Source organism: Artemia franciscana, chromosome 2, assembly GCF_032884065.1.
Source record: "Artemia franciscana chromosome 2, ASM3288406v1, whole genome shotgun sequence".
In the NCBI taxonomy this organism is placed as follows: domain Eukaryota; kingdom Metazoa; phylum Arthropoda; class Branchiopoda; order Anostraca; family Artemiidae; genus Artemia; species Artemia franciscana.
In genome coordinates, this window is record NC_088864.1 from 8,548,929 (window position 1) to 8,562,447 (window position 13,519).

Genomic DNA, 13,519 nt, shown 5'->3' on the forward strand with positions numbered 1-13,519 from the left:
TATTTTCTGAGAATTCTGATCCTTTGAAACAATGAATATACAAGAGATTGACATCACAAACAATAATCATAATGCTTCAAAACTACATTTTATTTTCAATTGATGTTCTGATAGCAAGAAGGGACAACTCAAGGCTGGGACTTCTGTACATCCAACCTATGTGAAAAGGTCCAAAGGGTAAGAGAACTGAATTCCATATTTTTCAACATAAGCCTCATAGAATTAATGTCATAACATAAGCCTCATTTGAATTAATATCAATGTCTCTTACATTAAGGGGGTTTTAGATGCATAGGGCTATTCCTCTTCCTTCTGTTTTATATGAGTTGGTGATCAAACTGTAATCACGTATCTGAACATCTCCAAGAGAGATGTTGGTCATCTTGCAAAAAGCATAAACATCTGCTTTTTCTGTTGAGAAGGCATATTTCATCTCATGGGATGTTTGACATCAAACAATATATTACCTTAAATCGCATTGTCCAGCAAAATAAGGATTAAATCCTGTAGAATCGCTGGTTAGTGATGACAATGGTTGGACGTCTCAACAGCATCCCACTCAGTTCGCCATGGCTTTGATGACCATTCTCCATCAACGGCTCTTTTAAAGGCAGCAGTGCTGGGGGTAGTGACTGCTTTTTTGGTGAGAGAATTCCACAAACTCACTATTCTGTAAGTGAAGAAGTTATTGCGTAGTCTAGTGGCAGCTCTCTTCTGATACAGATTCCGACTATGCCCCCTAGTTCTGGCAGACTGGTCAAGTTGAAATAGCTTATTTAATGGAGAGTTGTAATTCAGGAGCTTATGCATGATGATAATATCACCCCTTTTATGTCTGTAGACAAGAGTGGGGAGTTTCAGCCTCTCCAGATGGGATGAGTAGTTTAAGTATTTGCATCCCTCAATTGCTTTTGTAGCCCGTCTCTGAACTGTTTCTAACTTCTGCTGGTCACCTTTGTTGAGGGGGCTAGCAACACACATGCCAAACTCCAAATCAGGCCTGACCAATGCCTTATATAATTTAGTCATCACTGTAGGTGACCTGCTAGTGATTGTTCTTTTTATAATGCCCAGGGTTTGGAGTGCTTTGGCTACAGCTGTCTATGTGTGTATAGTAAATTTTAATTCTTTATCAACTATGACCCCCAAGTCTCTCTCCACTTCAGACGAGATAATAGTCTGTCTTGATCCATCCATTCCTAACACATGATAAGGGCATTTCTCATTTTTCTTTCCAAAGTGGATTGTTTGACATTTATTTACATTGAATTCAAGCCTCCACAAAGTTGCCCAATAGGAAAGTACCCACAGGTCATTCTGCATAGAGGCTCTCTTAGCGGGTGTATTGACAGTTCCAATGAGTTTGGAGTCATCAGCATAAAGACTTATTTTACTTTTGACTGTGGTTGGTGTATCATTAATAAAAATGTTGAATAAAGTTGGTCCCAAGATGGTTCCTTGGAGCACTCCACTTAATACTTCCACCTCTTCTGATAAGAATACCTGTCCATTTTTTCCAATTATTTTCACCCTTCGCTTTCTCTCAGAAAGAAACTGGAATACCCACTCTACAATTTCATTATGTATTCCAATTGCAAATAACTTGGTCCTTAGTTGATGGCAACATACTTTATCAAAGGCTTTTGCAAAATCCAATAGAACTAAGTCAACAGGGATTGCTTGATCTAGATGCTCAGTAACATAATCATATGCATCAATCAAATTAGTTTCAACTATCTTAATTAGTTTAAGACAGTTTCATATATGTCATATATGAAATTAGTTTCATATATGTAAGTACAGACAACTTTTAAGCCATTACTCATCCATTGCATGCTCTTTCTGTTCTGGCTATATGTGTCATTAGATACTTTGGATCCAATGCTCCCATTTTTAGAATTATCACAAATACAACAGTCAGTTCAGAAAGAGTACAGCTTGCTGATCTTGTACTATAAAATGATTTGCATGACTTATATTATAAAAGAGATTTGCATGAATTATGATTATATTGCATGATTAAAGACAAGGTGAAAATTATCCTTTTAGGTCACAATTTATTTCCATTTTTAGTAACAGTTCTGGCTCTTGATGATTTATAGGTTAAATTATTTAGCAAGTGTTTTTGCATCTTTTTTTTTTAAGTGTTTGATCAATAATTGATATTTTTTTACTGTAAGAATTATCATTTGTCCTTTCTTTATATTTATATTGTAGCCTACTCCTTGTTTTTTGAGGGAAATAAAGAAAATAAATATGTGGAACTTATTTCAAAATTAGAAGTTGCAAGGCAATTTACACTATTTACATATCTTTGAAAGTCGTTCAGTTCATATCCATTGCAGCTGGCACTGAGAAGGTTGGCACATTTTTTGGAGCAATTTTATTACCTCCTATGACTAGATCTCATTTACCATTGGCATGCCATGCATGAAGTTCTTCTTACAACTTTACCCTCTTTATGTGATCAGATTTAGAAACATTCATAGTTCAAAATCATACAAAAGTTATCATCACATCTACTACCATTAACAAATCACTGCAGCACCAAGCTGCCTGAGGCCAACACAGCTGTACATACTGTTTTCCTATCTTAATCTATTTGAACTTCCCTGTTTCTACCCTCTGAGGATGTTACAAATTTTTTTTTAAATCTTTTTAAACATCCTTTTCTACCCTATTTCAAGACAGTCTGCTTTCTGTTTGGCCCTAACACTTTCATCTAGGCTGCTGAAATCATCAGCATAATCTAAGTCCAGGAGAGCTTTTCCTCTCTATTTGATTCCATGGTTCCCCATTGTCTTTCCTGGGCTCCTTATGACAAAGTCCATCAAAATGATCTATATAAAGTGGGATAGAACAAAGTCCTGCTTAACTATTGATTTAAAACAGAACAAGCTACTAAACTCATTTCCTACCTTAACCACAGCAATGTTATTCTTATACTTAGCACTAATCATTTTAATTTATTTGCCTGGTATACCATAGAAGAATTGGATTTTTCACTAAAGCACTTCTATTCACTGAATTGAATGTTTTTTCATAATCTATAAAACTGAGAACTAAAGGGGTGCAACAATTAAGGCATAAGTACTTCTTAAAAATGCTTCCCTTAGATTAAGTGCATTAGAGTCTGAATGACAGAGTATATTAATAATTTAGATACTTTATACTAACTTTAAGGTATCATGTCCAAGACAGGATATAGACAGAATATTCTAGGGTTAGGTTCAAGCTAATAGTGTGGATCCAAGACTAGGTTCCACAATTGACTTTCATTACATTTGAAACTGTTAAATTAAGCCTAGAATCAGGGTTACTGCAAAGAGAAACTATTCTTACTTCATAGGCTAAAATATGGGAAAATTGTAGTTCACAAAAATTTGAAACCAATTCTACTAAACTTTATCATCAGCCCCCCCCCCCCTGCAATGCAATAACATACAGCCCAAATTATATATTTCCTATGGATCACTTTTGTTTCAACCTATGTTCCTGTAAATTGGACCAATGCTAATGAAACCAATTAATAGAAAAACACTTGAGAAATATACCATTTTTGGATGCATGTTTGCATATTAAGGTAGATTGGGAGTAAAGTACAGTGGAACTACTTTAGAAATTTATAAACTGTAATTTTCCTAAATAGCCTATTATGAAGTAATGATTGTTTTATTAACATTTTTCCTTCTCAATGGTCTCCGTTCTTGGCTTATACCAAGTCTAATATTCAACCAGTATAATAGTGAAGTAATCTGATTTCATGGTGATGTAACAGATATTTTATAGGCTTATGAATTAACTGTCAAGGAGGTGATAAACTGTCTGAAGAGCCCACTGGGTACATTACCCTACCACTGCTTTTTCATTGTAGCGTTCAGTTCAAAAAAGATCTTGTACTAAATTAAACACAATAACCATGGCTTTTCACGCAATGGGCAAGTTCCCTAGACCAAGAAAAAACACTTCATACTACAACCTTGCCTACCATTGAAAGTTCTAAGTCATGGGAATCAGGAAGAGGGTAGCCTGACCCTTTTATTTTCTTTAAGACTATTGTTTACCTTTGAATCTTTACTTTTGACCAACTGAATGGACAGATTAAATTATTTCACAGAATATTAATTGGACAAACTGAAGGCTTATTTGCATAGAATGTAACTAATCCAGTGTTTCTACACTCAAATATTAAAATTCGGGACACCTCTACCAAACTTGGGGAATTAGGGGGAAAACACGAAATGGAATTTTGTAGTGAAATCCGGTAACCCAAATTGTTTCCAGGCTCCAAGAGGGCTTGGATCCACCTACTGAATCGAATATCTTGGAAAGTAGGCTCTAGACACAAAGCAAGGGATTGGCACTCATTACTGAAAATTCTAATTGCTGATATCGTTCAAAATCGTTTTCGACGTAAGAAAACAGCTAAAATAAACTCTGACACTCGGTTGCTTTTGTTTTTCAAAATCAAAATAAGAAGTAACATTGAAATTAAAACAAACAGAAATCAGCACATATATGAGGAGGGTTGCCTCTTTATTAACACTTATCTCTTCACGCTAAAGTGTTTTATGTACTTTTGAATAAGCTTCTTGTTGTTGCAAATAAACACTCGTTTTTATACTTGTGTTTCAAAGTTTAAACTTTAGCAAAGAGAGCGAGGTATTGTAGAAGGGGTAATCCTCTTCATATACGTAATAATCTCTGTTAATTTTAAGCTTTTATGTAGCTCCTTACTTTCAATTGAAAAAACATTTGTTTATTTAATTTCCGGTCGTCTTTTAAGTGATGCCAGGGAATCCGGTTCCACCTTAATTAAAAAATACCCCTTTTCCATGGAAATATCGTCTGGGTAATTCAATCCGGTAAAAATCTGTTAGGTATGAATACTTTTAACATATCCACGCGTAAAATAGTGTTGTTAAAGAATAAGACCAAATAGAAAGTGACGACGAATTCAAACAAATTTCGATTGGAAAATCCCAAGTGTAAAACTTCCTTGAAAGTTAATCCCCCAGAAAACCCCCTTCCCATGAAAACTTTTCTCTGTGGAAAATGACTCCTGCAGATTATTCACCTGAATTCAAAGCTCTTGTCAACGAAAGTCTGTATATCAATTATACCTATCTGGTTTTTAAGCGTAGCAGCACTTGAGACGAAAATTAACGACCAAAAGAGTAGTCACTAGTGATAAATCACTAGGATCACTATTAAATCAACTATTGGGTGATTTTCGGAGAAATTTCGGGAATTCGGGGAAATAAGTTGTTTCAAGGGGAGACACAGACTTTTAGGGAAATCTCCGAAAATTCAGAAATAATGGAAGGCCTCTAAGGCTGTTACCAGTGACCATGTCCGAAAGCTCTGCATTCTTGTTTTATACTTAATAAGTTGTCGGGTTTTTGTTGGATTTTTCATTTGGATCATGATAATTGGTTGGGTGATCTGACTAATCTATCTAACCAAAAAACTAACCAAAAACTTTATATGCCCCCAGGATATAACTAACAACTCCCCCCCAAACTGAGAGGGGTTTTGTCAATTCTAAAGATGATGTTATGGGATCTTTGAACTGTTTTTGAACAAATGGCTGCCTTAAAATTTCAATAAGATTTGTTCCGAGAAAAAAAAGGATGAATGGGGGGAGTTGTTGCCCTCCACTGATTTTGACTCTTAAAAAAGGGCACTAAAACTTGTAATTATCAATCCGAGGTTTATCCATCCTTTATATTATAAGCTTTTATGTACCCAGAGCATAGCTTTCAACCCTTGCTCAGAGGGCTCTCTGGATTGATAATTATTTTGAAACCCAAACTCCTTAACGAGCAAAAAAAACCTTTGTTGAAACATTTTTACTCGGCTGTCAAAATGTTTAGATGAAACACAAAATATTTAGATGCATTCTTGTATTTTTGAAGATTGGCTTCTATTCAAAAAAGATTAGAGCACGAAAAAGAACATTACCGTTTAAATTTGTTGGATTTCTTCTTTAAAACCATTGGCAATGTTAAATGCCCTTTGCATTGTTGCGTAACTTGAATTCCGACGCATTCCAAATAGCTATTTTTTTCTCACAAAGTTTTAACTCGATAAGCCGTAATTTCTTTTAGTATTAGGATCCACATATCTATGCATAAGAATATCCGACAGTTTTTTACCAAATGCATTATTTGACGGAGTTGAACTGTCTGATTCACTATTAGCTGTATTTATTATTGGGTATTCAAATGCTGCAATCTGTATTCGCGGCATTCTCTTCCCTATTTCGGTATTTGGCATTCTATTGTGGAAAAATAAACATCAATAAAATTTTCTTTTTATTCTTTTCCGTTTTCTCAAAAGAAAAAAAACAATTTTGGGCGGCTTTTCCTCTTTTGATTTTTCATCCATTCTTTTGCGCTACAAACAAACACTATTATACACAAAAAAATGAGAGGAAAGTACGTGATCAGACGAAGTCTATTTCACACAGTAAGCGTCATTTCCGTTTTAGTCGATTTCAAAAGGATGTGAAGTGAATTTTATAAGGGTGAGGTGAAAACTTGACAAGAGAGGATGTGCAGCACAAAGCCAAGATAGCTTAGAATCAGTTTTACCTAAGTGAAATCAAAATTACATCTTTAAACTCAATAAATACCATTAGAGCTGACTTTTGGTACTGAAAACTTAAAGATGGGGAAAACCATGCGGAGGTGATCCCACGCTCTCTAATACAGATTGGACAATATTTTTAAATTTGAAAAGAGTGTTGCTAGCAAGCGAAGCAAAGTAAAGTGTCATGATATTTTGGTGCTACTTTGGGTGGCAGAATAGTACTACTTTCACATAAAGGAAATATTTCGTCATTAACGTCGTGTCTGGCGAAATATTTTTTTAAATGCATAAATATTATTCTGTAATCCAGAGTAGCACCGAAAATACCCACACAATAGAAACGCTGAAATTTTGTCGCTTATACACTTATTTTACTTTTGAAGAAAAAGCATCAATTTTGTTTTGCTTTTGGTGAGTTTTGGTTGTTATAGTTTTAAACAGCTAAACTACTGGGCACTGTATCTTAAAATTTGGTGGAACTTTTCCTTATAGGAAGTCACAATACTCTAGATGAGAGCTTTGGGTTGTCTAGCCTAAATATATCCAACAAGCCCAACTAACATAGGCTTATTGCAAGGTGAATACACTTTGGTAAGATTCTCCTGAGGAAGTGAATAATTTTGAATATATACCTTGATAAAAATATATGTTTCCTAATCAGGCTGGCAAAGTTTTAAATTTTTTTAAGTGAAACTGAGAAACATTTTATAAGCTAGCCTAATGGAAATTGCTGAAAAAGAGTATTATCCAAAATTCTGGTTGTAGAGATCCCTCCAATTCTTGCATGTGATGCAACTGTAGGGGAGAGAGCTTCAATGCTTTGGGTAGGGTAAGATTCCCAGTAGTCTTCTTCCACAGTCATTAATATAAAATACATAGGCTATTTTCAACAAAATGCATCTTTTTAAGCATTGACAACAGGCTGCTAACTTGGATATGATGTGTATTTTTTAGATAATCGGGATTGACTGATTATTAGGACTAGTCTATGCTTATGTGAATTGGGATTATCAGTAAAGGTATAGGCTATAGCTATTAATAGAATATTCAGAAAGTCAAGAAGCAAACCTAACTTTATAATCAGGATTTTTGCTGAATCCAATTATTACATTCCTTTCTGTCACAAATTTTACATAAAGAAGCTCTTTAGAATACCCTCAAAGCTGATACTTTATCTCTTATTTTAAATACAGCTCATATACCTGTTTTAGTGTAATTCTTGTCAAGACTGGTTTACACATTAATTGAACTGATAACAATAGCATAAAGAATTGATAAATGAATTGGAAATACAGCCTGTAATTGGCTATGGACTATTAGTTATATTTCAGTAAGGCCAGAAAGGTCTGGTTAAAATGGAAAACAGAAACAAATATTATATTTGGATTAAGAATGAAATTCTGATTACAGAGGTAACAGAAAAGGGTATTGTCTTTGAGGGTCTGTAAAGGACTGAAAATTATGTTAGTGATTGAAATGAAGGTACTTGTCAGTTATTAGAAACACATTCAAGAATTACACTCTGAAAACTAAAACCTGTTTGTCTGTATACAGTTTTCAATGTATAGTGATAAAGGATACTGTCTAACCATGTGTGTATTAGGATAGAAGAATGAAGATTTAGGAAATATGAAGGCTTATATAATTTGGGTTATATGTTTACATTTCATGATAGGGGGTTGGCTTTAGGTGGCTTGGTGCTGTGGTGAGTTATTATTATTACTAGTAGTAGTATTAACCATTAGGGAAATCAGTTTTGTTTTACAGTCCACAGTATAATTCTTGAGTGTTTTTTCAATAACTGACAAGTACTAGAATAAATGTTGTATTTGGGTTCAGGATGAAATTTGATTGTAGAGGTAAGTTTTGAGCTCCTTGACCAAATTCTCCTAGTTGATATGGTTCTGCTAGACTTTGCTAAAGCCTTTGATAAACTCTCTCATCAAAGGCTCCAGTTGAACCTAAGGGCAATAGCAATTAAAGAGGGTATGGTGGACTCGATTTTGTCTTTCTAGAAGGGAAGAAAGCAGTGGGTCAGAGTTTTTGTTGAAGGTGGTGCAGCTATCTGTTCTGAAATAGCAGAGGTGTTAAGTAGGGTGCCTCAAGGAAGTGTTTGGGACCTACACTTTTCAACATCTACATTAACAACACTCCAAAAAACATGACTAATAAATGAAGCCTATATGCTGATGACTCAAAACTTATTAGTTCCATTAACACACAGCAGGGTGTAGCCTCAATAATGTCAGACCTAAATTTTTTTTGAAAATGAGCCAATATATAGAGATTAAAGTTTAATGTTAAAAAGTGCAAGGTTCTCCATTTTGGAAGAAATAACCCACAATGGCAATATTCAATGTTATCAAATTCTGGTCAGAGACAACCAATTTCTTGGTGTACCTCAGAAAAAGATTTGGGGGTTGTTGTTGATGAAGACCTCAAATTCAACTGCCACACCCATGCTGCAGTAGCAGGGGCTGACCAGACTCTTGGTATTGTTAAGCAAAGAACCATTAGTAGATCCCCAGTAATAGTGACTAAACTGTATAAAAGCCTGGTGAGGCCTAGATTGAATTATTGAATTTGCATTGCTGTGCCAATTCATAAAACAGACCAGATGGCTCCTAAATGTGTTCCAAGAAAGGCAACAAAATGCATAAAGGGTCTTATAGATAAAGAGTATAGATGTTAACTCCAGAGCCTGAAGCTATCAACTCTTGACATACCATTGACACAGAGGCAATATGATAATGACCTATAAGTTGCTCAAGTCTGACAACAAAGATATATGTTTGAACCTGTCCAGTTGTCAAGTACCAGAAGTCATTCCACAAAGCTGTTCTGCAAGCATTTACCAAGAAAAGAGAAAGAAACATTTTCTTTTACAATCAAATTGTAGGTCTGTGAAATGACCTAAGCAAGTTGACAGTGGGATCTACAACAATTGATACCTTCAAATCAAATCTCAACATGGACTAGGCAACAAAACCATGGCTTACTCAATGGGATGCAGCCCCATCATCAGTAACTGGCATACACTAGATTTGTCCATATCAGTAGCATGTGCAATTTAAGGTAATTAAGGTAAATTCGTTTCTTGACTATCTGAATATTCTGTTAATATATGCCTATACCCTAGAGCTTGATCAATTGAATTACAATTTTTTTTGCTTCACCATGCTTTCTTAAGAGTAAATCTGTCTATGATTTAGATACCTTATTCTAACTTCAAAATCCTTTTACAAGACTAGACAGATTTTTTCTAAGATTAGGCTTAAGCTTTCAATGTATATCTATGATTAGCCCCCCATATGACTACAAGAACATTTGAAATTGAGAGTGTTGTAGCCTATGGATAAAATATTCAAGCTAATCATATTCTTATTAAGAAAAGTATAGAAAATTCACAGTGAAACTATCTAATTTCTAGGTAGTATAATGGAGATTTTACAGTGATTAATCACTTGAGGTAGTAATAAGGTGTATGACTACTTCGTATATTAACCAACTTGATTCCTCATTTTATATTCTTTCTAGGCATAATAATTGATTGATCTGCAGACACCTCTTCCCCCCCCCCACTACCAGCTATAGTCCAAATAATATATTTCTTCATTAGGCTGCTTCAATGAAGTCATTACCTTAAATCACAATTGTTATCAATAGGACAAAATCCTGTATCTGCCTGCTTAATAAAAATAGTTAGATGTGTCAGCTTTAGTGTCCTTAGAAGTGTACCATGGTTTGTTCAGCCAATCCTTATCCACAAAAGACTTGAACATACCCATGCTGGTAGAAGTCAACATTCTTTCACAAAAGGAGTTTCACAGGTTTATAACTCTACTAGAAAAGAACTTGTTCTTCAGTGTGATATTTGCCTGTTTCCATTTTGACTTGTTAGACACTGTGTGACAGTTGGAGATCTGCTTGTGAACATTCTTTTAATAATCCTAAGTGTCTGATTAGCCTTTGTAACAGTTGCTTGGACATGGAGATGTAATTTTAGCTTTTCATCAACCAGAAAACCAAGGTCTCTATCTGCATGTCTTCTGGAGATGACTTTGCAGGATCCATCACTGCAGTCCTTATAGCACTGGATGCTTGTATTTTTATTCCCAGTGGGAATGATCTTGAATTTTGAAGCATTAAATTCAAATCTTCAGGAATCAGTCCAACAAATGAATGAATCTAGATCTCCTTGTGTAGAAATAATATTAACTGCTGCTCAAAAAAACTAATAAGTATTGAGTCAGTAGCATAAAGCAAATGAAGCCAAAGTATATTTCTTGTTAATACTCACCTGGTGCTGCAGTGTTTGAAATGTATGATAAGTTACAGAATGTACAACCAGAGAAGTTGTTCCTGATTGTCTCCTGGATACAAGCACTGACCCTCAAACCAAGAGGCACTCAGTAATGCTAAAATGTGGCTACAAAAAGAAACAGAGAGTTAGACATTGGAAGAAACAAAATTAGCCACTGTAACAGAAGAGGAGGATAACCCAAAGCAAAGGAGAGTAGGTACAGCAAGTTTGAGACTGCCTCTTTGGTAACATGCCACAATTGAGGAAGAAGAGTCAGCAGATAATATTTACCAGGAACTGAAATTTACATGAGTGAAGCTGTCATTGACAGGAAAAAAAGTTGTCCATTAGAGTGGTGGCAACATACCTGTAGTCATTTCAAGAGACTAGCAAAACTTGCTTGGAAGTATCTCTGATGTCTACCCTATTCTGTCCCAAGCAAAATATTTTATGCTAAATTTTGAATTTTTTTTCCCAGTTCTTTAAGAGTTACTCCTGAAACACAATGGCTGTTTAATTAGAGCAAGAATCTTTTTTAAAGTACTTAAAAATTTAACATGAAGAACAAGGTATTGAGGAGGGTGCAGGCCCCTCACATACAGAAATATTTCTGTTTGTTTATAGTCTTTATATTGCTGCTTACTTTCAGTTGAAAAAAAAACACTTTTCTTTTTTTTATTATTAAATTCATTAATGAAGCAGTGCATTATTAGGATTATGTCTTGGACCATTAAAGGGGGAGAGAGATTGTATGCATCGTAACAAAATTGACAATGATATTTGGAAAGAGTATAATGTAAGGAATTTAATGATACTGGTTTTGTTTCTTTAGTATGTTTCCTTCAGAAGTGGCCATCCTTTCAATATTCACAAAATCTCTTGTTAAATATTTCTGTTTGTTTATAGTCTTTATATTGCTGCTTACTTTCGGTTGAAAAAACACTTTTCTTTTTTTTATTATTAAATTCAATTAATGAAGCAGTGTATTATTAGGATTATGTCTTGGACCATTAAAGGGGGAGAGAGATTGTATGCATCGTAACAAAATTGACAATGATATTTGGAAAGAGTATAATGTAAGGAATTTAATGATACTGGTTTTGTTTCTTTAGTATGTTTCCTTCAGAAGTGGCCATCCTTTCAATATTCACCAAATCTCTTTTTGTAAGCTTAATTCCTGGGCTTGTTGGGGGAATTCTTTCTGCAAATCCAAATCAGTAGCTACAGTTATTTGTGTCCATCCAGAATCAAATATTTGTGCGATCTGCATCTACAAGAAGAGTCCATTAGGATAGACCTCAATCTACTATTTTTGGAACCAGTGGCTAGAAGTCTGATTTTGTTTCAAGTTCCTTTATTCAATAAATATAAAAACTCTACAATCAGAAAATATGTCTATGGGCTCAGAGGCCTGTTAATTGAAAGAAAAAATAATACTTCACAGGTCATTCCTGCTGTAACACTATAGACCTTGGTACTAGAGGCATAGTTTCTTCTACTCAGAGTTCTCCCTACATATAAATTTGAGTTTGTTGATTGCTAACCTACAAATTTGTTTATACTTTAGCCTCCTTTTGGCTCTAGGACTTGTGGATCTAGATTTGTAGCCCTTCATAAGAAGTACTTAACGACCCTGCTTTTGCTCATAGAAATGTTTACTGCTATTATTTTTATTTGTATTGTTTTTTTCAGTTCAAGGACTGGCAGATATTAGTTTCAAGGTAATTAAAATATATATATATATATATAAACAAATAGGAAGAGAATTTTTTTAAAAGGAAGTAACCTTTCAAAAATTTTATATATTTTTAGGTCTAGTCAAAAGTTCCAAGCAACCAAGACATATATTTGATAGTTTATCTTGCTTTATGTAAACTGGGCTTGTCATTATGCCTTTGAAATACAAAGGCATGTTTTGTTATAGGCTTTTTTAGTAATGGTTTTTTTCCAGCCATGTCTTATTTTCTTCACTATTTCTTATAACTATTTCATAACTATACTGTGTATACTATGCTTATAAATTTTCATCCTCTTGTTCTCACAGGAAAAACAGGCACCTATCATTGATAAATATGGATTATGCTCAAAGTTTGTACTTGATATGGTTAAGTTTTTTTGCAATGATGTTTTTTTTAACCTTTGAGGGGTTATAAAGGAACTACAGGTAAATAGTAAAAGAGTGATTTCGTTACCAAAAGGGATGTACAATCAATATAATTTGTTCACCGAATCAGCTTGATGATTCAGGTGTTTGTCACATCTGTGAACAACTTTTGTAATACCCTTTCAATAAATGTCACCACCCAGGACTTTAAGTGAGTTCTGACAGTTTCTTTGAACTCCTTGTTAGTTTGGAAGCACAGTCCCCAAACAATTTTTTAATTCATGAAAAAGATGGCAGTTACTGGGTGCTAAGTAGGACTAAATGGCAGATGTTCAGAAATGGCCCAGCTGAATTGCTTGAGAAGTTGTACTCAAGCACTTTGAGGGCAAAGAATCTCCATAGGTGTTACAAGTTTGTAGTTCTATGAGATTCCACAGTATTGTCATTCCCAACTGATTAAAATCCTCAAGCAACACACCTTTCAGTCTCAAAAAGCAGTTGCCATAATTTTGTAGTTC

At 34.6% G+C, this 13,519-nt stretch overlaps 2 protein-coding genes across 5 annotated transcripts in view; one reads left to right on the forward strand and one right to left on the reverse strand.

Moving 5' to 3' along the window:
* Positions 1-4,177, reverse strand: part of LOC136037006 (ribosomal protein S6 kinase 2 beta-like) — an 884,370-nt gene extending 880,193 nt beyond the window's left edge. For both annotated transcript variants that reach the window (XM_065719419.1, XM_065719428.1), the window contains exon 1: positions 4,065-4,177. The gene's annotated coding sequence lies outside the window, so the exon portion shown is untranslated. The remainder of the gene's footprint in view (positions 1-4,064) is intronic.
* A 2,695-nt stretch (positions 4,178-6,872) lies between these two features.
* LOC136037018 (cell division cycle 5-like protein) overlaps positions 6,873-13,519 on the forward strand; it is a 54,333-nt gene continuing 47,686 nt past the window's right edge. Inside the window, exon 1 of one of the 3 annotated variants that reach the window (XM_065719437.1) lies at positions 6,873-7,005. The gene's annotated coding sequence lies outside the window, so the exon portion shown is untranslated. The other 2 variants (XM_065719442.1, XM_065719449.1) reach the window with 2 other exon arrangements.